We start from the raw sequence: 26883 nt of genomic DNA on the forward strand, positions 1-26883 counted from the left end.
CCCCCAATGTGCGGTTGTGGGTGGGGGGGGGGGGGGGGGGGGAGACGGCACGCAGCGTCACACACACTAACTATCCCCCCCCCCCCGCACTCACGCTAATTACCCCCTTGATATTATATTAATATTATTAATTTGCTCCTTTTACCCCATAACCACCCCTATCAACTGACGCATAGCCCCCGACTTGCAGTCACATCTAGAGAGGGGCGGGGGGGGGGGGGTGGGGGTAGAGAGTGAGGGCAGAGAGAGAAGGGGCCGAGACAGAGAGAGAGAGAGAGAGACAGAGAGAGAGAGGGATAGGGGGTGTAGAGGAGGATAAGAGGGAGGGTGGGGAGGGGGCAAAAGTGGGGGAGGAGGGGGGAGAGAGAGAGGGGAGAGAGAGTGAGGGGAGAGAGAGGAGGGTGCTGAGAGGGGGGTGAGGTGGGGAGCAGGGAGGTGGAGGGAAGAGGGTAGGGGGGGTGTGGAGGGGAGGGGTTTAGGGGAGGGTGGGGAGGGGATGGGAGGAGGGGAGGAGGGGGAGAGGGGGGGAGGAGGAGGGGGGGGGGGGGGGGGGGGGGGAGAGAGGGGGTAAAGAGAGGGGTGCTGAGAGGGGAGAGGTGGGGAGCAGGGAGGGAGGGGGAGGGAAGGGGATATAGGGGGTGTGTGGAGGGGGAGGGGGGTCAGGGGAGGAATGGTGGGGGAGGAGATGGAGGGGGGGAGAAAAATAGGGGAGAGAGGGGGGGGGAGGAGAGGGGGGAGAGGAGGGGGGGGGGGAGGGGGGGGGAGAGGGGGAGGAGAGGGAGGGGGGGGAGAGGGGGGGAAGAGAGGGAGAGGGGGGATAGGAGAGGGGGGGAGACGAAAGGGGGGGGGGAAGAACGTAAAAAATTTTAGAACCAAAAAAAGACACATTCTGCAAGCATTTTAGAAACACTAAGGACACTTACATTTGAGTAGACATGTGTTCAGTGTTATTCACAGCTCAGAGAAACGTGACCCTCTGCCTTCCTCCAGCTTGCAGACACTGATTGAGGCACACCACTTCCTGGTTTTATAGTCCCTCCCCCCTGCCGCCAGCAGGGGCAGCAGAGAGATTGGGGAATTTTGTAAAATCATTAATATCTCTGTCATTTTTCATCGACATGAAAAATCCACGGCACACATATGGCGGAGGGGGGCTCTGAGCATGGTGGCCAAAAATGGTGGCCGTAGGTGGTGGCGTTCTCTCGGAAATCGCAGCACAGATGGCCAAAACCGGTCAAGAACAGACTTTTAGTAATATAGATATATAACTTGATCTGTATAAATTCCTAATGATTGGTGTAGGAAAGAACTGCAGGTGCCGGTTTAAATTAAATAATTAAGCACAGTTTTGGCATCTCCCACTGGCGAAGACTAAAATCAAGATATTTGTAGGAAGTAACTGTAGATGCTAAACTGAAGATAGGCACAAAATGCTGGAGTAACTCAGCAGGAAAGGCAGCATATCGGTAAGAAGCAATGGGTGACGTTTCGGGTCGTGACCCTTCTTCGACCCATGTCTCCAGGGATGCTGCCTGTCCCACTGAGTTACTCCAGCATTTTGTGTTTATTGATAATGGTTGGCTTGTTCTATTATTTTTTAAATAGAGTGTATTGACATGTTTCAATGTGTAAGGGTACCTTTAAGAAATGCGTATCATGTGATATGTTGTCGCTACGTTCTTGTAGGAGACATTTCTAGTTGAGATTTATTACCTCCAAGAACGGATGTTCTGTTTATAACAATACCTTTGCTTAGTGGCTTATGTAAGCCACAAATTAAAAGAATCTACAGATGTAACAGGAATAAAGTCTGGAACATCTTTTCCGAGAGTTTCAGCAAGTATTATAACTCATTTGTATTCTTTGGTGAGCTTCAAGGACACAGGAAAGCAAAATATAAGTAAAAGCAATTAGCAGCTTTTGATACATTTCGAAGCAGCCAAAGTCAAAGAGCCATTGTCTGGTTAGTTTACAAGCCATAATAACAGCAACTTGCATTTATATAACACATTCAATGCAGTGAAAAATTACAAGGCATTTCTCAGGTGCTGCCCCTGAATGGAGATACCAGAATTAAAAGCTTATTCAGGTTTTAGGAAGCAGTCTAAGGAGATCAGATTGGATTTACTTGCTGAGAGCAATTCCAGAATTTATGGCGAAAACTCATCTCCCTGTGGAGAGAAATGGAAATTCAAACATGTCCAAAATGCTAGGATTTGTGGAAATGTATTCTCAGCTGGAGGAGTTACACAATAGGAAGAATTGAAGTCATGGAGGAAACTAAAAATACAGATAAAATTGTAATTCCATGTTGCTTGTTTCCTGGTGGTACTCTATGCTAAACCACAGCAGCATCCAATTAATCCCTCATTGCAGACTATCGGCATTGATCCAGATCCAAATGTCTGAACATAGTTGCTGGAGGTCCACAACTCTCGGCAATTTCTTGTGGTCTTGGATGGAGCTGTTCCCAAACCATGCTGTGATGCATCCTGATAAGATGCCTTCTACGGAAAATAAATAAATCATAACGTGCTCTCTGACAGATGTGATATAAGCATAACTGGCCAGTAAAAATGTTTCTGCAAACATAGAAAATTGAACAGAAAACAGTGCAACACAGGAACAAGCCCTTTGGACCACAATGATGCCAAGTTAAACTAACTTTGGAGGTACTGGCACTGCATTGCATTGTTACTGAGGAGTCTTGCAGCAGATATATGGTCATTTATCTCAAGCCTAAACAAATTCAACATTAGAAAGAAACAAGAATAGCTGTTTGCCAGTTGGCTCCTCATTTCTGCTCCACAATTCAATAAAATCTTGGTGGATCCAATCTCGGCCTCATCATCTTTCTCCACGTACCATGCAGTTTAAATATGTTATGCCAAAATAGTTTGGACCTTAGAATCATGATCCCACAACAGCATCATTGCAGTGGTTCGCAGAGCAAAACACCCCTGTCAAAAAACTATTTTTTGTATCTGGGATAAGCAAGCAATGCAGCATTACCAGATTTTATCTTCATGTATATTAGCTCCTCTGTTCCAATTGATGCATGTCATATAAAACACATTCTCAGTATTAAAAATGGTAAGGAATAAAATGCTGATTGCAATGGGATAAAGGCTAATGATTAAAATTTTTCAGGGAATAACAGGCTTGTAAAGTTCAAATAAAAATTTAAATGCAAGACTAATAAAATAATTCAATCAGCAAGCTGGTAGCACCGATTTGACATAACACGTAATTGTTATAAAACAGCAAATCTTCTGATTAACTGTGAATAACTCCAGTGGGAGATCTTCTAGTTTCATGGTTTGATAGTTTCAATAGTGAAATGCATTGGCTGTTCTGACAGACAATTATCATATCTTGAAATAGCCATGGAATATCACCAGGACCAAGATATATTGCAACCCATTTAATTTGCATAATATAATCAGAATAACCTCTACAAGGTCACTGAATAGAGGTGGGCAGAGACATCTCCTGCCAGAGTGCATTGGCTCTCAATTGGGGCATCCCTGATGGAGGGGCCCACAGAGAGTCCAGACTACAGTTTTTATCTGGAACTTTTAAGATAAAGATTACAAGTAGAGTAATTAATTTAAAAACTGCCTCCAGATTTCAATTACTCCTATCTATTATATCATTTATCTATCATTTTGTAATAACTAAATAATTATTGTTTCTCCAGAGGACATAGATGGTTAATGTCCAGGTGGGGACCCCCCTTGTGGGCTTGGGAAGGATCCCGACCCAACATGTCACATATCCATGTTCTCCAGAGATGCTGCCTGTTGAGTTACTCCTGCACTTTGTGTCTTATTTTGTAAACCAGCATCCTGCAGTTCCTTGTTTCTACTCTTCCATGTAACATCATTTTGTTCTAAACCTCTATGTAGCTATTTAAAATTGAGCTGCATCAGCTGCATTTTCACTGTACTCTCAGTACAGCAATAATGTTAGAGAATGAAGAACAGAATAATTAACATTAATAAACAGAAAGTAATAGAGAAATTAAATGAATAAAAAAATGAGGAATCTTCAGATGGTTCATATGTTCACAAGTCTTAAGAGCAGAATCAGGCCATTTGGTCCATCAAATCTACTCCGCTATTCCATCACAGCCGATCTATCTTTCCTTTTCAACTACATTCTCCTGCCTTCTCCCCATAACCTTTGACACCCTAAAGGGCCTGTCCCACGAGCATGCGACTGCATGCGGCAAGTGCGACCAAACCGGAAGCGGGGGCCACGCGGAGGTCGAGTGAGTGACGTGAATTTCGAGCGGAGTCCGCGGGAAGTTCGCACGTGACATACGTCATCAAGACGTTGCGTACAGCGTCAAGACGCTGCGTATGTCCGTCGAGGCGATGCGTACGGCCTCAATGTGGCTGCAGGCCAGGAGTCCGTTGCCTCGCGGAATTTTTGAACACTGTCAGTTTTGCGGAGCCCCACGTGATGTCGGGACCAGCTCCGCACAACTTCATACGGCTCAGGCGATCGAAGTGGGAATGGCCCAGCGAGGATGTACGGCCCACGTCGGGAATACTGGATGCAGTAGATGAGGTTAGAGAAAATTGGGTGAACTAGAAGATTAGCTATGATGATTTATTATTGGTATTTTAATTGTCATGTGCACCAAGATATAATGAAAAATGTTGTTTGCGTGCTATGCAGTCAAATCATAACATGCAAAAATACAGTCATACCATATAAGTACAAGCACAAAGGTGTAAAGAAAAACATACCAGAGTTACGGCATTATAGCATTGTGGCTACAGCAAAAGTGCAAATATAAAAACTGCAATAGCTGAAATTTGGTAGGTGGGTAGATGGGGACTTTAGTATTGTCTTATAGGAAGACTGTTCAGTAGTCTGATAATAGTGGGGAAGAGGCTATTTCAGGATCTGGTTATATGTGCTATCAAACTTTTCTATCTTCTGCCTGATGGAGAGGGGAGAAGAGTGAGTGACCAGTGTGTAAATGGTCCAAAATTATGTTAGCTAATTTCCCAAGGCTGTGTGAATTTATAGATTTGAGTCCATGGAGGTGTGGGTGGGTGGGGGGGGGGGGGGGGGGGGGGGGGTAGCACGAGTTAGCACGAGTCGTTGAAGTTAGCACAAGTCGTTGGAGATATGTTAAACTTCCTTAATCTTCTAGGGTAGTGGAAGCAATGGTGTGCTTTCAAGTCTGTAGCTTATGCCTTTATGAAGATCATACATAGATTTCTTATACCATTCAGGATTGTGTAATTTATTTAGGATTCCTTCATAATTCAAACTTTCTCAGCTACTCCTCCACTCTGGCAAATTTTATCCCAGGTTGTTCCATATGGCATCAGTGCATTACATTTAAAAGGAAACAGAAACTACATTTTAACACACCACTGAATTATACACTGCCGAGATATGGTGGAAGTCGTTGGTATCTCAACTAATTTATACGAATGTCCCAGTTCTGAGTCAGCCTCAGGAAACATGTTTCAGATGTGCATGTTTCAGGTAACGGTGTTACCTTCACACGCAAGAGCAGCATGAATCTCTTCATCTGGAAGAACATAAGCTTAAATCATATTTAACTTTATATCTCTGAATAGGGAAATTTGATCCAGTGCATCAATTCACTTCTCCTTAAACCATTATTTGTCCATTGTTTCATATTCAGAAATAATGCCATTGTAAAAAAATAGACAGCTGCTGCTTAATGCTCAGCAGATTTTAAGCTTTAAAAGCTTTCCAAAGTGCAATATAAATATCTACATGATACTCAAGTAAAGTTAGACTTGAGTTACCATGGTTCATTCTGTATAATAGACCTTATCCAATTGGAACAATTTTTATAGTGCATGTCTTACATTTCACCACCACCAACTGTTATATGACTAAAGATACCTCCCTCTATTGTCTTAGCTACTGCAGCTGCAGGAGTCAGAAATATGTCAATAACTCACATTTCTACATGAAGCATTCTCTGGAAATCTTCACAATGTTTTATAAATGCAATATATTGTGTGGAAATGTGATTCATTCATAAACATGCAATTCCATGTGGATATTTAAACACTTACATAACACATTTCTGTGATTTATATTTTTGTTTTTATCTGTTGATTAGCCAATCTTTTTTTAATTTCCCAGTTACTTTAACTCAATTCCCCCTTAAATTGTTTCAACAATCTAGATTCTTAAATTGGATATCTACCATGGGATAAAAATAACATTTAGGAAGAGGATGTAATGGAAAAGATTAAATATTAATAAATTGATGATTTTCAAAAATGCAAATTTATAGGGTTTTAGAGTTTTACTTGATTATTCCTTTCATCGAGTGTTTCTCACAGTGTGTGCAGTTACATTGATGAGAACCTGAAAGAGAAAGAAAGCTGGTCATGTTCCTTCATAGCCCAATGCATAGTTTAGTTTAGTTTAGAGATGCAGCAAGGAATCAGGCCCTTTGGCCCATTGAATGCACTCTGACCAGCAATCCTGCACATTAACACATTGGGGACAATTTTACATTTATACTGAGCTAATTAACCTATAAATATGTACGTCTTTGGAATGTGGGAGGAAACTGAAGATCTTAGAGAAAACCCATGCACTCAGGGAGAACATACAAAATCCGTACAGACAGCACCCGTAATCAGGATCGAAACTGGGTCTCTGGCATTGTAAGGAAGCAACTCTACCACTACACCACTGTGTCGCTCTTAGCCAGATTTCCAGGCTTAGGCTGATTCATAAGTCATAGGTGCAGAGTTGGGCCATTCGGCCTATCTTCGTTCATTATGCCATTCAATCGTGGCTGATCTATCTTACCCGCTCAACCCCATTCTCCTGCCTTCTCCCTATAGTCCTTTCTTCCTTTTAAAATATTTTTATTGACTTTTTTTTTCAAAAAAATAAACAAAACAACAACAAAAAAGAATAATGATAAACATAACAATGATATTGATAAATAGGGATCAGGATTACATTACTAACATGTATAATGACAATTAAATTGAATTAAATTGAAATTAAATTGAACCTAAATATGAGTCCACTGTCAAAATACACATTGAATATAGACCTCTATGTAAATATAGTTAAATGTTTAAAAGAAAACATATATAAAAAAACAAAAAGATAAAAAGAAAAAAAAGGAAAATAAAGAGAAAATAGGAAAAAACAAAATTCCCTAAACTAGAAAAAAAAAAAGTGCAAAACAGAATCTGGGCTGCAAAGAATTTCAACAATTTAAGTCCCTGTTTGTCGTCAATTCCGTTCAACCATATAAAGGTAAAATAATTTTCACAACGGTTGGAGAGAGGACAATTTATGTTGTGCGAAAATGTTGAATGAATCTTCCCCAAGTCCAAGCAAATTTAACCAAGGGTTTAACAATGTCACTCCTGATTTTTTCTAAATTTAAACATGATATCGTTTCAGAGTACCAATGGAGTGTGGTCGGAGGATTAGAGTCTTTCCATTTAAATAAAATAGATCTTCTGACAATTAATATGGTAAAAGCAATCAGCCGATGGGTGAAATGGGCCAAATTAATAGAATCTAACATTGGTAGCCCAAAAATTGCAGTAATGGGATGAGGTTGTAAATCAATACCTAAAACTGCAGAGATAGTATCAAAGATTTCTTTCCAATATTTTTCCAAAAGTGGGCAAGAACAAAACATATGGGTCAGTGAGGCCACTTCAGAGTTACATCTGTCACAGGTAGGATTTATATGACCATAAAAACGAGCTAACTTATCATTTGACATATGAACTCTGTGAACCACCTTGAATTGTATCAAAGTGTGTCTTGCAAACATTGAGGAAGTATTAACTAATTGAAGAATCCTCTCCCATTTCTCAATAGATAGAGAAATTTTGGAGTTCTCTTTCCGTCACTCTTAATTTTATCAAATGTATCTATTTGTAATTTCAAAATCAACTCATAGATAGTCGTTATTACACCTTTCTGATAAGGGTTCATATGTACATTTTTTTCCAACATTTCGGTTTGATGTGACAGCAGAAAAAAAGGGTAAAATAGCCTTCAAAAAATGTCTAATTTGTAAATATCTAAAAAAGTGTGAGTTAGGTAAATTATATTTATTGGAGAGTTGTTCAAAAGACATAAAACAACCATCCAAAAGCAAATCATGAAAAGCTCCTAATCTCTTCCTCTTCCATAACAAAGGCTTGATCAGTACTAGAAGGTTGGAGGAGAAAATTAGATATGATAGGACTCGATAAGATAAAATTATCCAATCCAACAAACTTACAAAATTGAAACCATATTCGGAATGTATATCTTATTATTGGATTAGTCGTATATTTATTCAATCTCGTAATTGTAAAAGGTAACGAGGCCCCTAGAATAGAAGCCAATGATAGCCCTTGCATAGAATCACGTTCAAGATTTATCCATCCTGGGCATTGGTTATTTTCTAAATCTTTTGTCCTAAAACATTAAATAACGAACATTAACTGCCTAATAGTGGAATCTAAGGTTCGGCAGTGCCAAACCACCATCATTTTTTGATTTCTGTAAGTATTTTCTACTTAGTCTGGAATTTTTATTCTGCCATATATATGAAGAAATTTTGGAGGCAATAATATCAAAGAAAGATTTAGCAATAAAAATTGGTATTGTCTGAAATAAATATAAAAATTTAGGTAAGATAAACATTTTAATAGCATTGATTCAGCTGATTGATTCAGCTGATTAAAAATGAGAACATTGGTGACCATTTAGTAAACTGTTGTTTGATATGGTCAATTAAAGGCATAAAGTTAGCTTTAAGTAAATCCTTGTGTTTCTTGGTAATCTTAATACCTAAATGAGTAAAACATTCGGTAGTCAATCTAAATGTAGACTGTCCATAAATTCAAAACTAGATTGTTTAATGGAAAAAGCTCACTCTTATTAAGATTTAGTTCATAACCAGAAAAACTAAAAAAGGATTCTAAATTCATTAAGTAGTGCTATTATTGCCGGAATAGATTTCTCAGGATTAGAAATGAATAATAACAGATCATCTGCATAAAGAGATAGCTTATGTGTCTTATTCCCGTGGACAATACCAACAATATTAACGGATTCCTTAATAGGGTGGCCAAATGTTCCAAAGCAATATCAAACAGTAAAGGACTTAAAGGACAGCCCTGTCTAGTACCTCGAATGAGCCTGAAAAAAGGGGTTATCTGATTATTGGTAAGTACAGAAGCCTGAGGTACATGATATATCAGCTTGATCCAAGAAATAAATTTTGGACCATTCTTAAATTTTTCAAGTGTATTGAATAAATATTCCCATACTACTCTATCAGACGCCTTCTCGGCATCAAGTGAAATGACACATTCTGGAGTTTTATTTTTTCGCTGTATATACGATATTCATTAATCTCCTAACGTTAAAGTATGAGTAACTATTTTTAATAAAACCTGTCTGATCTTCAGAAATAATTTGCGGTAAAATCATTTCCAATCTCATAGCTAATATTTTGGAAAGAATTTTGGAATCTACATTTAACAGTGATATAGGTCTATATGATATCACTTCAGTAGGGTCTTTATCTTTTTTAAGAATTAATGAAATAGACGCTTCATAAAAGGATTGCGGTAATCTATTCATTAAAAAAGGATTCTTTAAAAACCTTGCATAGCCAGGGAGACAGTAAACTTGAGAAATACTTTTAAAAACCTACTATAAACCCATCTAGCTTTACCAGAATTCATTGAGAGGATTGCTTTCTGTATTTCTTCCTCTGAGATGGGTTCGTCTAACAACAGAGACTCATTATGTAATACATTTGGCAAGTTTAGTTTTTTTTTTAAACTCATATTTTAAAAAAAATATTGGAATCAGTAAGAAATTCTGATTGGTATAGGGAGGTATAAAATTCCTGAAAGGATTTATTAATTTCATCATGGTCCACAGTTAGTGCACCATCCCGTTTACTCACTTTAGTAATCTGACGTTTGGCTGACACCGCTTTCAATTGATTAGCAAGTAATTTACCTGATTTTTCGCCATGTATATAAAATTGACTTTTGGTTTTCAGTAGCTGGTTCTCAATCGGTGATACTAATAACAAATCATATCTCAGTTGAAGTTCAACTCTATTCTTATAGAGCTCTAAACTAGGAGCTATTGAATATTTTTAATCAATTTCTTTAATCTCACCAGCCAATATATGTATTTGGAGTTTGTTTTTTTAATCTCGAGGAGTAGGAAATAATTTGTCCATGAATACATGCCTTAAAAACATCCCAGACTACACCATTGGATATTTCTTCAGTAGAATTTGTTAAGAAGAAAAAAGCAATCTGATCTTTAATAAAATTAACAAAATTTAGATCTTGAAGCAAAGTAACAGTAAATCGCCATTGTTTAGCACTAAACTTGAAATCAGGTAGTTTGATTGATAGTTTCAGTGGTGCATGATCAGAAATAGCAATTGCATCATACTCACATGCAGTGACCGATGAAAATAGCCGAGAATCTATTTTAAAGTAGTCAGTCCTAGAGTAACTATGGTATACATGAGAGAAAAAAGAAAATTATTTGTTATTTGGGTGTAAGAATCTCCAGACTTCTAACATTCCAGTCAAGTAAAATAGAATTGATAAAACTAGCTGATTTATTTGGAAGCACATGATCAGATGCAGATCTCTCCATCGAAGGGTTCAAACAACAGTTAAAATTTCCTCACATTATAAAAAAGTGTTCATTTAAATTAAGAAACTGCAATTAACTGTTTAAAAAACTCAGGGTGATCAATATTTGGTGCTTAAACATTCACCATAGCAACTTTTTGGTTATGAAGAACGCCAGTAATCACCATAAATCTACCATATGGATCAGAAATTGTTTCATAATGAACAAACAGAATTGAGGAGTCAATAAAAATAGAAACTCATTTCACCTCATCCTGTGAATTTGAATGAAACTGCTGTCCCCTCCAAAACTTGAAAAATTATTGATTGTCATCTTGCCTTACTTGAGTTTCCTGGACAAAAATAATCTGAGCATGTAGTTTAAGAAGAGATTTTTTAAAAATGGTCCTCTTAATGGGATGGATCAAACCATTCACATTCCATGAAAGGAAGTTAATAACTTTATCCATATTGTTTGTAAAAATCATGTGGAATGTAAAGGGTTAATTTCTTAAAGCCTAATAGTTCATGATACTGGAAGAAGAAAAATCTAGGGCAGAGCCAGAAGTGACGACATTTCAAACATTTTTGTAGTTCAGATACTGCACAGATGAAAAAAGCTAAGCTAAAAGCAAAAGACCCCCCCCCACCCATGCAAACTGACCAGTAGACAGTCCGTACACCACCTAATCCCTTCCCAACCCCCACCTCTCCTAACGACCACACCCAACGTGAAAAGAAAACATATTTGCCACTCAATAGCCAAAACAAAATTAATGTTATGGTCTAAAAAAGTACATGTTGGCAGTGGAACACAAGAGCTACTTCATATTATTTATCCAAGGTCAAAATATGAAAAACAAGAACTGCGTTCACTTAATTTGTCTTTAAGACAGGGGGAAAAATCCTTCAATTTTAAAAATAGAAAAACTAACAAAGAAAATCTTAAAAATTAATATATATATAATACCATTACATTATATTAATGCCATTAACAGTATTTTAGAGAAGGTAAAAGTTGTTGTTTGATACCATCATACTAAAATTCTAAAAAGTAAATTAAAAAAAGAAAAACAACTCATCCAGTTATATTCTTAATCATTACAAAATGATATATTGTCAAAATAGGAACAGTAAATCTCCAATTATAACTTAATCAGCAATCCATTGCTCCCGGTCACAACTTCACCCTCATAAGCCTCCAGAAAGCTGGAAGCGTCTTGAGGATTGTTAAAAAATAGTAAGATTAAACGAGAACTTACCAGTTTGAAGTTTGATCGTTATTTTATGAGGAGTAACATTGAGGGATTACGTGAAGAACCCCGCCAGGGCGCATGCATGTCATTCTTCAAAGCAGCGGTGTGAAATCACAGATAACTGTAATGACTAAACATAGTAAAATTAGAGAAGAGATACCAGTTGAGTATATGATCAAGGGTGGGAGCAGAGGGCACGTAATCCCTCAACGTTACTCCTCATAAAATAACGATCAAACTTCAAACTGGTAAGTTCTCGTTTAATCGTACTATTTTACTTCGGAGTCACGTGAGTGACTATGTGAAGATTTTAAAGCTCTGTGATTTCATGCCGTGTAAACGAGTCCATGCATCACATCTTCCTTGATTATGTGGAGAATAGTGTTAACATCGTTAGACATCAATACGATATTGAAAAACCAACGATAAATATATTAACACCAAATTCTAGCCCCTATTTATGGGGTAAAATTATATTACAGAACTTAAAATTGTTTCTGCAAATGTTCCAGGTTGAATGACTGGTTTGTTATAAAATCGTTGGAAGGTTTTCTCCGTTGACCATCCTGCTGTCTTGAGGATTTGGTCCATAGGAACATCCAACTTCATAGCTGCCGATGTAGCTGTAGCCCTGGTGGAGTGAGATTTAAATGCTAGTGTCTACTCCAGCCTTTATTAGGTCCTGTTTTAGCCATCTCAATATGGTCTGAACTGTCACTTTTTTGTGTGGCTGTTTGTAGCCGATTAAAAGTGACATTCTTTGCCTCTGATGATCTTAGTATACTCCATATGTAATAGTAAGTGTGTTACAATACAGAGACGATCATCTGTCGGGTAGTTCCTGAATTCTGTTTTTAGGCCTGCTGACCCCTGTCTGTTCTGTTTGACTAATTCATTGGTATGAAAAGTTAAATTTCCAGATGAAATAGTCATGTTGTCCAGCCTTAGATTCTGTAGTGACTGGACCCTTTGTGCCGTGACCAAGGCCATCAGCATGACTGTTTGCATAGTCAGTTTCTGTAGGGACAGAGCTGTAGCTGGAGACCAGTTTCTTAACATGGTCAGTACAATGCTCACATCCCATATTTGGGGGTACCTGGTTCTTGGGGATTAACATTAAAATGCCCCTCATGAGTTTGGTTACAAGGGGGTGTGTCCCAACAGAATGCCGCTCTGTTCCTTGCCACAGGTATGTTGACAGAGCACTTCTGGCGCAGTTGATGGCACTATAACTGAGCCCCTCATCGTAATGGAGGCTTGCCAGGAATTCCAGAACAGAGGGGATGTTTATAGATCTGTGGGTGATGTTATTGTTGTGACAGTACATTTCCCATTTCTTGATGTACACCAAGTACTGTTTTTTGGTGGACTGTCTGTGGGCCGCTGAAATAATATCCACTGTTCGGTCCGAGGTGTAGTAGAGGTGCTTTCAAACTCTACAAATTAACAGGTTTATATAATTATGACATGGGTAACTTTCCCTTGTTGCGGGATGAACCAGTAAATTAGGTCTATGATAGATGGTGATGCATGGTTCTAATACCATGTCGAGTATCACCGGGAACCAAGGTTGAGTAGGCCAATCGGGTACTATCAAAATACCAGACGCAGAGTCTTGCTGTATTTTCCTTAATAGCCGACTGATGAGGCAGAAAGGAGGGAATGCATAAATAAACAATTTCCCCCAATGCAGCGAAAATGCATCTGTTGCCATGAAACATAATTTGATAACTGGTGATTGAGCCTGGATGCGAATAGGTCGATATCTGGTGTTCCATACCGTGCTGTAATTTCAGCAAATACATTTTCTGCAAGTCCATAGACTACAGTTCAGTTCAGCCTTCAACACGATAGTCCCCACCAGACTGGCCGGGAAGCTAATGGAATTGGGGCTCAACAACTCCCTGTGTGCCTGGGTCCTGGACTTTCTCACCGCCAGGCCCCAGGTAGTCAAGATGGGAGGGAATACATCGGAGTCCCTCACCCTGACCACAGGATCGCCCCAGGGCTGCGTCCTCAGCCCCCTATTGTACTCCCTGTACACACATGACTGTGTTTCTAGGTTCAGCTCCAATTCAATAATTAAGTTTGCTGATGACACTGTGGTGGTGGGCCTGATCTCAGACAACGACGAGAAGGCCTACCGGGAGGAGGTGGCTGATCTAGCACTCTGGTGCCAGGATAACACCCTCCTCTTGAACATCAAAAAAATGAAGGAGCTGATCATGGACTTTAGGAGGGCACATCATCCGATGACGTACACTCCATTGAGGATAAATGGGGATCCTGTGGATAGGGTGAACTGTTTTAAATATCTGGGAGTCCACATCTCTGAGGATATGACATGGGCATCACACGCCTCAGCACTCGTGAGTAAGGCAAGGCAGCGCCTTTACCACCTCAGGCAATTGAGGAAATTCAGAGTGTCTCCAAGGATCCTCCAGTGCTTCTACGCAGCAGCGGTGGAAAGCATCTTGTCCGGGAACATTACCATCTGGTTTGGGAATTGCTCTGCCAAGGACAAGAAGGCTCTGCAGAGAGTAGTGCGTTCGGCCGAACGCACTATGGGAACTTCACTCACCCCCCTGCAGGAACTATACAACAGGAGGTGCAACTCCAGAGCAAACAAAATCATGGGAGACCCCTTCCACCCCTGCAACGGACTGTTCCAGCTGCTACGGTCAGGCAAACGCCTCCGTTGCCATGCAGTGAGAACGGAGAGGTTGAGAAGGAGTTTCTTCCCAGAGGCAATTTGGACTGTAAACGCCTATCTCACCAGGGACTAACTCTACAGAACGTTTTTCCTTCCATTATTTATTATGTAAAAGAATATGTGTGTTATGATTGTGTTTATAATTTGTTTGGTTGTTTTGTTGTTTGTCTTTTGCACAAAAGTCCGCGAGCATTGCCACTTTCATTTCACTGCACATCTCGTATGTGTATGTGACAAATAAACTTGACTTGACTTGACTTTATCCAACATCCATTCAGTGTTTTCATTGAATTTGCGTGACCTGGTGTCTGCCACTAAATTTAGTTTACCTGGTAAGTAGGTAGCTGATATCCAAATATCTCTCTGGATACACTATTGCCAAATTGTGTTGGCCAGATTGTCACATGATGTCAATTTGTTTCCACCCATATGGTTGATATATGCTACCATGCTGGTGTTTTCAATTAGTAGTCTAACATGCTGGTGATATAACTCAGGACAATATGACTTAAGGCCATGGAATGCACTTAACATTTCCAGGTAGTTTATGCCCAGTGTTTGTAATAATGATGCCTCCTGTGCATTCCATCTCCCCCACAGCTGGAGATGGAATTGGTAGCACCCCAACCAAGTGCACTGGCATCAGTTTGTAGTATCATAGACGGGTTGCTGATAATTATTGGATTGGAACAATGCCTAATGTTATCTATCCACCATTTTAGTTCCATTATGGCCTCTGTTGGTAGCTTCATTGGTCTGTCAAAATGACCACCATAAATTTTTGAGTGCTCGTATTTTAGCCCTCAGTAAATTTTGATAATGTAAAGGTCCGAATTGTGTGGCTGGAAACGGAGCCACTATCTTGCCAATTATTCTTGCTGCCAGTCTGATGGATGGTTTAGTGATGTCAATGACTTTACTGCAAGCCTCTATTAAGGCTGTAACCTTTTCTTTCAGCAAAGTCACTGACATGTGAACTGAGTTAATGGTGAACCCCAGATAATCCATTGTGTTAAATAACATCTGTGGTCACCTCTTATGGGTACTGTATAGTAAGCATCTTTTAAATTGATGCCTGCCATGTAGGAACCTTTGGAATTCAATTGCTTAGCAGTAACAAAGGTTTCCATTTTGAAATGAATATATTGTACGAAAGTATTCAATTTAGTCAAATCTATAATGATGCGGCAACCACCATCTTTCTTGTTTATGATAAAGATTTTGGACACGAATTCCTGTGATTCGTGTTGGGTTTTCTCAATTATTCCTTTTTTATATGGCCACTGTAGTTCAGCATGCGCTTTTGATTTTTCTTTGCCTGTAAGCACGAACTTTCGGTTCGGTACATGCTGAACTGGAGGGTTATGTTTTTGTATAAATTCTATGGTATAACCCTATATTGCTTAAAATATAAATGTCGGTAGTTAACTTATTTCATGCATCCAGATAGAATTGTAATCTCCCACCAACCTCCATGCTCCCTTTAATTCGTAAGGAACCAGACCCACCTACCTCCATGGTCACTAGTGGTAGGTTTGTTACTTTTTCGGCATCCTCCGTGGACGTTGAGGCGCCGGTGTCTGGATCTGTAGTTGGGTCGGTGTTGAGGGTTAGCGCATTCCCCAGGAAGGCTGGTCTGGGCCATGGCCTAAAAATGATCGATGTTGAGTGTTCCTGGCCTTCGAGCTTTCACCAGTTTGACTTGGCCGACTGATGGTGCGTAGGGGTGCTGTTTCTGGCCAAAGTAGTTTTTGGACGTTGCTTTAATGAGCCCCAGGGTTTTAGCCTCTTTGACAAGTTCTTTTACCTGTTTGGATAAGTCACCTCCAAATAGTAATATTGATGGCTTGGAGGTTCCAGGTTTGCACAGGCCTGCAAATTTGGGTCTAAAGCCAGTTGGATGGCACTCTTCCTAATGCTGTTTACTCGTATTGGGAGTTGCAAATTAAAGCCAGTGCTTCCTGGTGATCTTGTGTCATGTCTTTTTCGTTTATTGTGCAGGCGAAAACCGTAATTCCCGCTGTTAGGACTTTCAGAACTTTTGTAGTTTCAAGTCCCTGGCTCTGATTGAGGCTCCAACATGTTTTCAAATACACTGGTTGACACTGGGAACATTCAGTGATTTGCAGTTCCCTGGTGGTAAGTGTCTTGCTGTGATGTCCAATAATGCCTGTCCTTATAGCTGGTTGAATGACAAGTAGTTGATACTTGCAGCTATTTTAGGCTCCAGGTTTTGGCCAGTTTGGTCGGGTTGAATGAACTGGAACACCATATCCAATAGGTTTTCTTGCACCCCATGCACACTAGGGGTATGTTCTGCACCCCTCTTCAGGGTCAGCCCAGAATTGACCCCCCGTATTACCCTCTGATGAGGGACAAACACTGTGCAGCCCTACAAAAGGTACTGCTGTAGGACTTACTAGCTCCCCACTGTGACTAGTCTCCATCTCCCGGAGCCTGCCACTTTGGAGTATTTGCTCCAACAGCCGCTCCAACTGGCTCCAATGCTCTCGGGCACTGGCCACTCGTGGCTGCTCCTGTTCCTCCAGCCGCTCCAACCAGCTCCAATGCTCTCGGGCACTGGCCACTCGCGGGTGTTCAAAGTCGGACTCATCGGAGTCAACAACTCTGTTAGTTTTTTGCTTCGCTTTACCGCCCGGCCGTGGCCGGTGCTGGAGCGAAGTCGGGCACAGCTGTTCCCATTACGGGAGATTGGCGTGCCGTTGGCTGCTGCTGCTGGCTGCCCGCAATTCCGCGGTTCTCCCCCACCAGCTTTCTCGCAGCCTTCGTGGATCTGTCCATGCCTCCACCTGTGAAGTATTTGAGAAGAACGCAGAGTCTCCTTACCTGCTGTTCCCGGCTTTCAAATTCTGCCACAAAGGACTTTCCCCCTGCTGTGACTTGTTGCAATGCGTGTAGCGATATGACACGCATGCGTCCTGGTGGGGTTCTTCACGTAGTCACTCACGTGACTCCGAAGTAAAATCGAATGTTACCATTAAAGAGTCATATACGCAGTCTCGCTGGATAAAGTAATGGCCCTGTCTCATGGTGCGAGTTGACCCACGAGTGACCCCAAGTTTAACCGAGTTCCCACGGGTATGACTAAGTTTGCCGTTTACTTGTCATTTCTGCGATGTTCCAAGACCGTCTCCCGAGTTACTCGAGCCAACAACGTCTACCGACGTGTTGAAAAATCATCACATGGTAAAAATTGCTTTGTTTTATTTAATTTTAAATGTGGATTAATTTTTTAATTTTAGTGTAATTTCATTGCATTTGTCTTTTCTTTAAAAGTGGTTATCATGCATCTGCTTATCTGATGGTAGATCTCAAAACTTGCCATTGAGTGCTTTGCATTGTCTCTTTTATTGCCTGAATTTAGGCTTGTGCATTTCGCAGCTGAATGAGAGTATATACTGGAAATACTTATTTGTGCTTATTTGTTGATTTGCATGTTTGAGAAGCCCTTTTTCAGACCACTGTGATGTTTGCTGTGGTTCTCCTTTTCGCAATATGTGCAAAAAAGCGTTTTTTATATTGAACAAGATGAATAAAGACTTTGTTTCACATTCACCGTACTGTTTGTCTTATTTTCTGATCTACTGAGAGGGGACCATTTTTAACATTTAAAAAGGCAAGGCAAGGCAACTTTATTTATATAGCACATTTCATACACGAGGCAAAGTGCTTCACATAAAAACATGTCTTAAATCTTCAGGATTCCAGCTATTTGTTGCATAGTAACTAAATCCTGCTTTCCCATGTTTTTTGTATTTAACATAGAAACATAGAAACATAGAAACTAGGTGCAGGAGTAGGCCATTCGGCCCTTCGAGCCTGCACCGCCATTCAATATGATCATGGCTGATCATCCAACTCAGTATCCCGTACCTGCCTTTCTCTCCATACCCTCTGATCCCCTTAGCCACAAGGGCCACATCTAACTCCCTCTTAAATATAGCCAATGAACTGGCCTCGACTACCCCTCTGTGGCAGAGAGTTCCAGAGATTCACCACTCTCTGTGTGAAAAAAGTTCTTCTCATCTCGGTTTTAAAGGATTTCCCCCTTATCTTTAAGCTGTGACCCCTTGTCCTGGACTTCCCCAACATCGGGAGCAATCTTCCTGCATCTAGCCTGTCCAACCCCTTAAGAATTTTGTAAGTTTCTATAAGATCCCCTCTCAATCTCCTAAATTCTAGAGAGTATAAACCAAGTCTATCCAGTCTTTCTTCATAAGACAGTCCTGACATCCCAGGAATCAGTCTCGTGAACCTTCTCTGCACTCCCTCTATGGCAATAATGTCCTTCCTCAGATTTGGAGACCAAAACTGTACGCAATACTCCAGGTGTGATCTCACCAAGACCCTGTACAACTGCAGTAGAACCTCCCTGCTCCTATACTCAAATTTACTCTGGGAATCACTAACAGATTGGTTTCAGAAGATCTTAGCGGTCTAGACGACTTATATAGTGGAAGCATGTCAGTGATATACTTTGGCCCTAAACCATGTAGTGATTTATAGGTGAGCAGCAGGATTTTGAAATCATTTCTCTGACATACAGGGAGCCAATGTAAGGATTTAAGAATTAGTGTAATGTGTTCAAATTTTTTGGTCTTTGTTAGAACTCTAGCAATAGCATTCTGAACAAGCTGTAGCTGCCTGACAGTTTTTTTCGGAAGACCTGCAAGGAGACCGTTACAATAATCTAGCCTACTAGTAATAAAGGCATGTACAAGTTTTTCTAAGTCTTGAGCTGACATGAGTCCTCTTAATCTTGCTACGTTTTTGAGGTGATAGTAGGCCGATTTTGTTACTGATTTGATGTGACTGTCGAAATGTAAATCTGAATCCATAATAACCCCAAGATTTCTGGCTTTGTTTGAAGTTTTCAGGGACAGAGAGTGAAGGTGTTGGGTTACTTTAAGCCTTTCTTTTTTAGCACCAAAAACAATTATCTCCGTTTTGTCCTTATTTAGTTGGAGGAAATTTTGGCACATCCAGTCTTTGACTTGCTCAATGCACTGGCACAGCAGATCTATGGGGCGATAGTCATTATGGTGATAGCGCTACATAGATTTGAGTGTCATCGGCATAGCAGTGGTGGTCAATATTATTATTTTGCATGATTTGCCCTAGTGGGAGCATGTAGATGTTGAATAAAGAGGGCCCTAAGATCGAACCTTGCGGGACTCCACACATCACGTTGGTTGGTTCTGATACAAAGTCACCAATGGAAACAAAATAGTTCCTATCTTGTAGATATGACCTGAACCAATTTAAGACTGTGCCTGAAAGCCCCACCCATTTTTCCAACCTGTCCAAAAGTATTGAGTGATCAACAGTGTCGAATGCAGCACTGAGGTCTAATAGCATTAATATTGAAACTTTGCCAGAGTCTGTGTTAAGACGGATGTCGTTTACAACTTTAATAAGGGCGGTCTCGGTGCTATGAAGAGGTCGAAATCCTGACTGAAAGTTGTCGTAGCAGCCAGTTGAAGCCAAGAAGTGATTAAGTTGCTGGAGGACAACTTTCTCAATGATTTTACTTATGAAAGGTAGGTTTGATATTGGTCTATAGTTGTTAATAATAGGCATCTAGGCTCCGCTTTTTTTTAAAAGAGGTTTAATAACTGCAGTTTTCAAGGCTTTTGGGAAATTGCCTGATTGAAGAGAGCTGTTAACTATTTGCAGCATTCTTTTGCTAGGCAATCAAAAACATTCTTAAAGAAGTTGGTAGGTTTATCAAGGCAGCAGGTGGATGGCCTTAGTTGTGTCACCGTTTCCACAAGAGTTTTAGAGTCTATGACATTAAAGCATGTCATCATTGCCACGTTACTTTTGCCTAAACAGGGTGGTGATCCAACATTTTTGTTTGAAGCAGAGATATTGATGGCACGTCTGATGCCTTCAATTTTATCAGTATAAAAGAATGCAAACTCATTGCATTTCTGCGTGGAATGGAGTTCAGGTGGTATTTGTGTTAGGGGGTTGATCAGTCTGTCAACAGTTGCAAATAGGGGTTTTGCCTTATTAGTGTTGTAATAGCACAGCATATGAGGCACCCGAGTCCTTAACTCTCACAAATCATTGTGAGAATCAAGATGTGAATATATTGTGCCACTTCTTCAATTTTGTGTTGTATGATGAAAGGAATAATACATTGAAGTCATGAGACTTTGTAGAGATATTAAAATGAAGACTTCCAGACATCAATTTGATCTTAATAACAAAGAACACTCTTTTATTGTGCAATGAAGTAAACAAACAGTGAGAATCAAACGGATTAGTAAAAAGCTATTCAACACTTTAAGATATTAGAAAAAGTGGGAGTATCCAAAAGAGACCAAAACATGCTCAAACAGGCAATAACACCAGAAACATACAGATAAGAATCAACATCAGAGGGATAACGGAACTAATCTCCCAGGTCACTGTTCTCTGTCCAGCTGCCGAGTTCAGATTGACCTCGAGTTAACACGGTTGACTCAAAAGTCACTAAGGTAAACTCACGGGCCATCAAGTTCTTACAACGAGTTTAAATGTTTCAATTTTTAACTTCAACAGTAAATTTGACTCGTGGAAAACTTTAAACATGTTTGAAATTTTTCAAGAGTTCACAAGTTTCACAGGTACCTGCCATTAGCGCCACGAGTCGCTAAGTTGCATCCACGAGTTCCGACGTTCCCGCTATGTTAATCGTACGTGATTACCACAAGTTTAATTTGTTTTAAACTCGGGGTCACTCGTGGGTCGACTCGCACTGTGTGACAGGGGTTTAAGGCTGGGCGCAACCTTTTCTTAAACAACTCAGACATTACATTATGGAAAGACTTTCTTATTTCCAAAAGCTCGTAACTATAATCAGGAACAAACCAAAACTTGCATCCTTCATATTCAACCTCGCCCAACTTTTTTGCTGCCTGGAGAATGTTCTCCTTCATCTGCAAGAAGTGAAACCGAACAATCAAATGTATCAGTTTATCTTGGGGACCAGATTTCTTCCCAATCCTGTGTGCGTTATCCAAAAATTGAAGATTTTCATTGTGCTCAATGTTGAAGTCACCTTTATCATTTTAGAAGCATATTTTATAACATTACCTCCTTCTTGACCTTCCGGCAAACCAACAATTCGCAAATTCAGTCGACGGCTTCTGTTTTTCAGATGCATATTTTTAATCTTGTATTGCTGGAGTCCCCGATTATTTTCATTCATTCTCTTTTCCAGTTTTTCAATCTTCAAATCTTTCTCCTGGCCCAGGGTTTGCAAGTTATCAATTTGTTCCTTCTGTTCACGAAATTCATCTTGTAACATAATCACTTGTCTTGAACTTCCTTCAATTTGCTCGAAATTCATTTTACCTTTTCTTCCAAACTGCAAAATCTTGTTTTCATTTCATTTTTCAGTTCATTGTTCATTTTCAATATTGCTTCTAAGATACTAGAGTCAGAAGCTGTGCCTTTCCCATGTTCCTTCCTTGGAGAAGCTCCTTTCCCACTTGTCTCCATCCTTTACATGGTTAAAGTGTATAAAAGTGTTATCAACACTTTAAGAACAGTTAGACCGTGCCTTGAAGTCAAGTAATAACAAGTAACATTGAAAGAATGGTAAGTAAAAGTTAAAAGTTAAGGGAGCAAACAAATTTGCAAACTTTACAGAATGCCACCACTAGGAGAGTCCCCTATAATCCTTGACATCATTACCAATCAAGTATCTGTTAATCTCTGTATTAAAAATACCCAATGACGGCCTCCACAGCTGTCTGCAGCAATGAATTCCACAGATTTGCCAGCCTCAGACTAAATTCCTCCCCATTTCCTTTCTAAAGTTATGTACTTTTATTCTGAGGCTATTTCCTCTGGTTTTAGACTCTCACTAGTGGAAACATCCTCTCCACAACCACTCTATTCAGACCTTTCAATATTCAATAAGTTTCAATGAGGTACCTCCTCATCCTTCTAAACTCCAGCGAGTACAGGCACAGTGCCGTCATACACTCATCATATGTAAATCATAGAAACATAGAAACATAGAAAATAGGTGTAGGAGTAGGCCATTTGGCCCTTCGAGCCTGCACCGCCATTCAATATGATCATGGCTGACCATCCAACTCAGTATCCTGTACCTGCCTTCTCTCCATACCCCCTGATCCCTTTAGCCACAAGACACAATCTAACTCCCTCTTAAATATAGCCAATGAACTGGCCTCAACTACCTTCTGTGGCAGAGAATTCCAGAGATTGACCACTCTGTGTGAAAAATGTTTTCCTCATCTCGGTCCTAAAAGATTACCCCCTTATCCTTAAACTGTGAGCCCTTGTTCTGGACTTCCCCAACATCGGGAACAATCTTCCTGCATCTAGCCTGTCCAACCCCTTATGAATTTTGTAAGTTTCTATAAGATCCCCCCTCAATCTTCTAAATTCTAGCGAGTACAAGCCGAGTCTATCCAGTCTTTCTTCATATGAAAGTCCTGACATCCCAAGAATCAGTCTGGTGAACCTTCTCTGTACTCCCTCTATGGCAAGAATGTCTTTCCTCAGATTGATTAGTACGCAATACTCCAGGTGTGGTCTCACCAAGACCCTGTACAACTGCAGCAGAACCTCCCTGCTCCTATACACAAATCCTTTTGCTATGAATGCTAACATGCCATTCACTTTCATCACTGCCTGCTGCACCTGCACGCCTACTTTTAATGACTGATGTACCATGACCGGTGTACCCAGGTCTCGTTGCATCTCCCCTTTTCCTAATTGGCCACCATTCTGATAATAGTCTACTTTCCTGTTTTTGCCACCAAAGTGGATAACCTCACATTTATCCACATTATACTTCATCTGCCATGCATTTGCCATTGTGAAAAGGACCCGTTTACTCCTACTCTTTGCTTCCTGTCTGCCAGCCAGTTGTCTATCCACATCAATACTGAACCCCCAATACCGTGTGCTTTATGTTTGTATACTAATCTCTTATGTGGGACGTTGTCGAAAGCCTTCTGAAAGTCCAGATATAGCACATCCACTGGTTCTCCCTTATCCACTCTACTAGTTACATCCTCGAAAAATTCTATAAGATTCGTCAGACATGATTTACCTTTCATAAATCCATGCTGACTTTGTCCAATGATTTCACCACTTTCCAAATGTGCTGCTATCCCATCTTTAATAACTGATTCTAGCAGTTTCCCCACCACCGATGTTAGACTAACTGGTCTGAAATTCCTCGATTTCTCTCTCCCTCCCTTTTTAAAAAGTGGGGTTACATTAGCTACCCTCCACACTCAGGAACTACTCCAGAATCAAAAGAGTTTTGAACAATTATCACTAATGCATCCATAATTTCTGGGGCTACTTCCTTAAGAACTCTGGGATGCAGCCTATCTGGCCCTGGGGATTTATCGGCCTTCAATACATTCAATTTACCTAACACCACTTCCCGGCTAACCTGGATTTCACTCAGCTCCTCCATCTCATTTGACCCCCAGTCCCCTGCTATTTCCAGCAGATTATTTATGTCTTCCTTAGTGAACACAGAACCAAAGTAGTTATTCAATTGGTCTGCCATGTCCTTGTTCCCCATGATCAATTCACCTGTTTCTGACTGCAAGGGACCTACATTTGTTTTAACTAATCTTTTTCTCTTCACATATCTATAAAAACTTCTGCAGTCAGTTTTTATGTTCCATGCCAGTTTTCTTTCATAATCTATTTTCCATTTCCTAATTAAGCCCTTTGTCCTCCTCTGCTGGACTCCCAGTCCTCTGGTAGGCTGCTTTTTCTGGCTAATTTGTATATCTTTTGTTTTGATACTATCCCTGATTTCCCTTGATATCCACGGATGCACTGCCTTCCCTGATTTATTACTTTGCCAAACTGGGATGAACAATTGTTGTAGTTCATCCATGCAGTCTTTAAATGCCTTCCATTGCATATCTACAGTCAACCCTTTAAGAATCAATTGCCAGTCTATCTTGGCCAATTCACGTCTCATACCCTCAAAGTTTCCTTTATTTAAGTTCAGTACCCTTGTTTCTGAATTAACAATGTCACTCTCCATCCTAATGAAGAACTCAACCATATTATGGTCACTCTTGCCCAAGGGCCCACGCACAACAAGACTGCTAACTAACCCTTCCTCATTACTCAATACCCAGTCTGGAATAGCCTGCTCTCTCATTGGTTCCGCTACATGTTGGTTTAGAAAACTATCCCGCATACACTCCAAGAAAGCCTCTTCCTCAGCAACCCTGCCAATTTGATTCACCCAATCTATATGTCGATTGAAGTCACCCGTTATAACTGTTTTACCTTTGTTGCATGCATTTCTAATTTCCTGTTTGATGCCATCCCCAACTCCACTACTACTGTTAGGTGGCCTGTACACAATTCCCACTAGCGTTTTCTGCCCCTTAGTGTTTTGCAGCCATATCGATTCCACATCCTCTAAGCAAATGTCCTTCCTTTCTATTGCATTAATCTCCTCTCTAACCAGCAACGCTACCCCACCTCCTTTTCCTTTCTGTCTATCCCTCCTGAATATTGAATATCCCTGGATATTCAGCTCCCAGCCTTGGTCACCCTGGAGCCATGTCACCATGATCCCAACAGATGAATAGCTATCTACACATTCAACTCATCCACCTTATTACAAATGATCCTTGCATTGAGACACAAAGCCTTCAGGCTTGTTTTTAAAGCACTCAATCCCTTTATACAATTATGTTGAAAAGTGGCCCTTTTTGATTTTTGCCCTGGATTTGTCTGCCTGCCACTTTTACTTTTCACCTTGCTTCTACCCTCATTTTACACCCCTCTGTCTCTCCGCTCACACATTTAAGAAGCCCTTTCCCTTAAACTCCATCCCCGACTATCCCATTCGACATCCCACCCCCCTTATTCAGTTTAAAACCACCCGTGTAGCAGTGGCAAACCTGCCAGCCAGAATGCTGGTTCCCCACCTGTTAAGATGCAATCCGTCCCTTTTGTACAGTTCCCCCTTACTCCAAAACAGATCCCAGTGATCTAAGAATCTAAATCCCTGCCCCATGCACCAGCTCCTCAGCCACACATTCAGGTCCCGTATCTCCCTGTTCCTGCTCTCGCCAGCACGAGGAACTGGAAGCAAACCGGACATAACAACCCTGGAGGTCCTGCTTTTTAGCATTTTTTGGAGTTCTCTAAAGTCACGCTGCAGAATATTCATCCCCTTCTTTCCAACATCGTTTGTGCCGACATGCACTACCACTTCTGGCTGTTCACCTTCGCCCTTGAAGATTTTCTGCACTCTGTCCATGACATCCTGGATCCTGGCACCAGGAAGGCAGCACACCATCCTCGAATCCCGTCTGTTGCCGCAGAAACCCCTGTCCGTACCTCTCACAATGGAGTCTCCCACTACAATGGCATTGCCTGACGTTGGCCTCTTTGGTTTTGACTCAACAGCACTTTTTGCTTTGCAAGCCAGTCCGCCGCTCGGTGTAATAACGTCTTCTGTCCCGACAGCTTCTAAGTGGGTGAACCTGTTCACAAGATGTAAAACACCCGGGGACGTTTGCATTCCATGCTTCCCTCCCTTTTTCACCGTCACCCACCTTCTCTCTTCCAGTACCTTAGGTGTATCAATCTCACTGTAGGACTTGTCGAGGATTGACTCAGTTTCTCGGACGAACCTGAGGTCATCCACTTGCTTCTCCAGTTCCCCAACACGGTCCTTCAGGAGCTGGACCTGGATGCACTTCTCACATTTGTAGCAGCCAGAGGCACCAGCGGTGTCCTTGACCTCCCACACACTGCAAGCATCGCACTGAATCAGCTTGCCTGACATCTCCTTCTTTCGTCTCTCCCTCTCCAGCATTTTGCTTAGCCTCCTCTCCTCAGTTTTCTCGCCGAAGACTCTCGAGCCAAAGACTCACACTTTTCTCACAGGGCACTTCCCTCACAAGGCCACTCACTCACTGCCGCTCCCTAGGTCTTGCCTATATTGACTGATAAATTGCCTAATTTACCAATTTACAAACCAAATTCCTCTCCTTTTCAGCTGTTTTCCCCCCTCTGACTCACTTCTAACTCTCCTCCCACTTGGGCTAGAGCCAATCAGGGTTTTCTCCTGCTTATCTTTGTTGCTGTTGTTTCCAAATCCACAGCAGCTCTGAGTAAAGCCTGCCTGTGCTTTGCCTCTCCTTTTGAACCAGCAGGATCATTCCTATAAACTTCCTCTGGATCCTCTCCAACACCTGCAAATCCCTCCTCCAGA

This window comes from Leucoraja erinacea, chromosome 3 (assembly GCF_028641065.1).
Source record: "Leucoraja erinacea ecotype New England chromosome 3, Leri_hhj_1, whole genome shotgun sequence".
Classification (NCBI taxonomy): Eukaryota; Metazoa; Chordata; class Chondrichthyes; order Rajiformes; family Rajidae; genus Leucoraja; species Leucoraja erinaceus.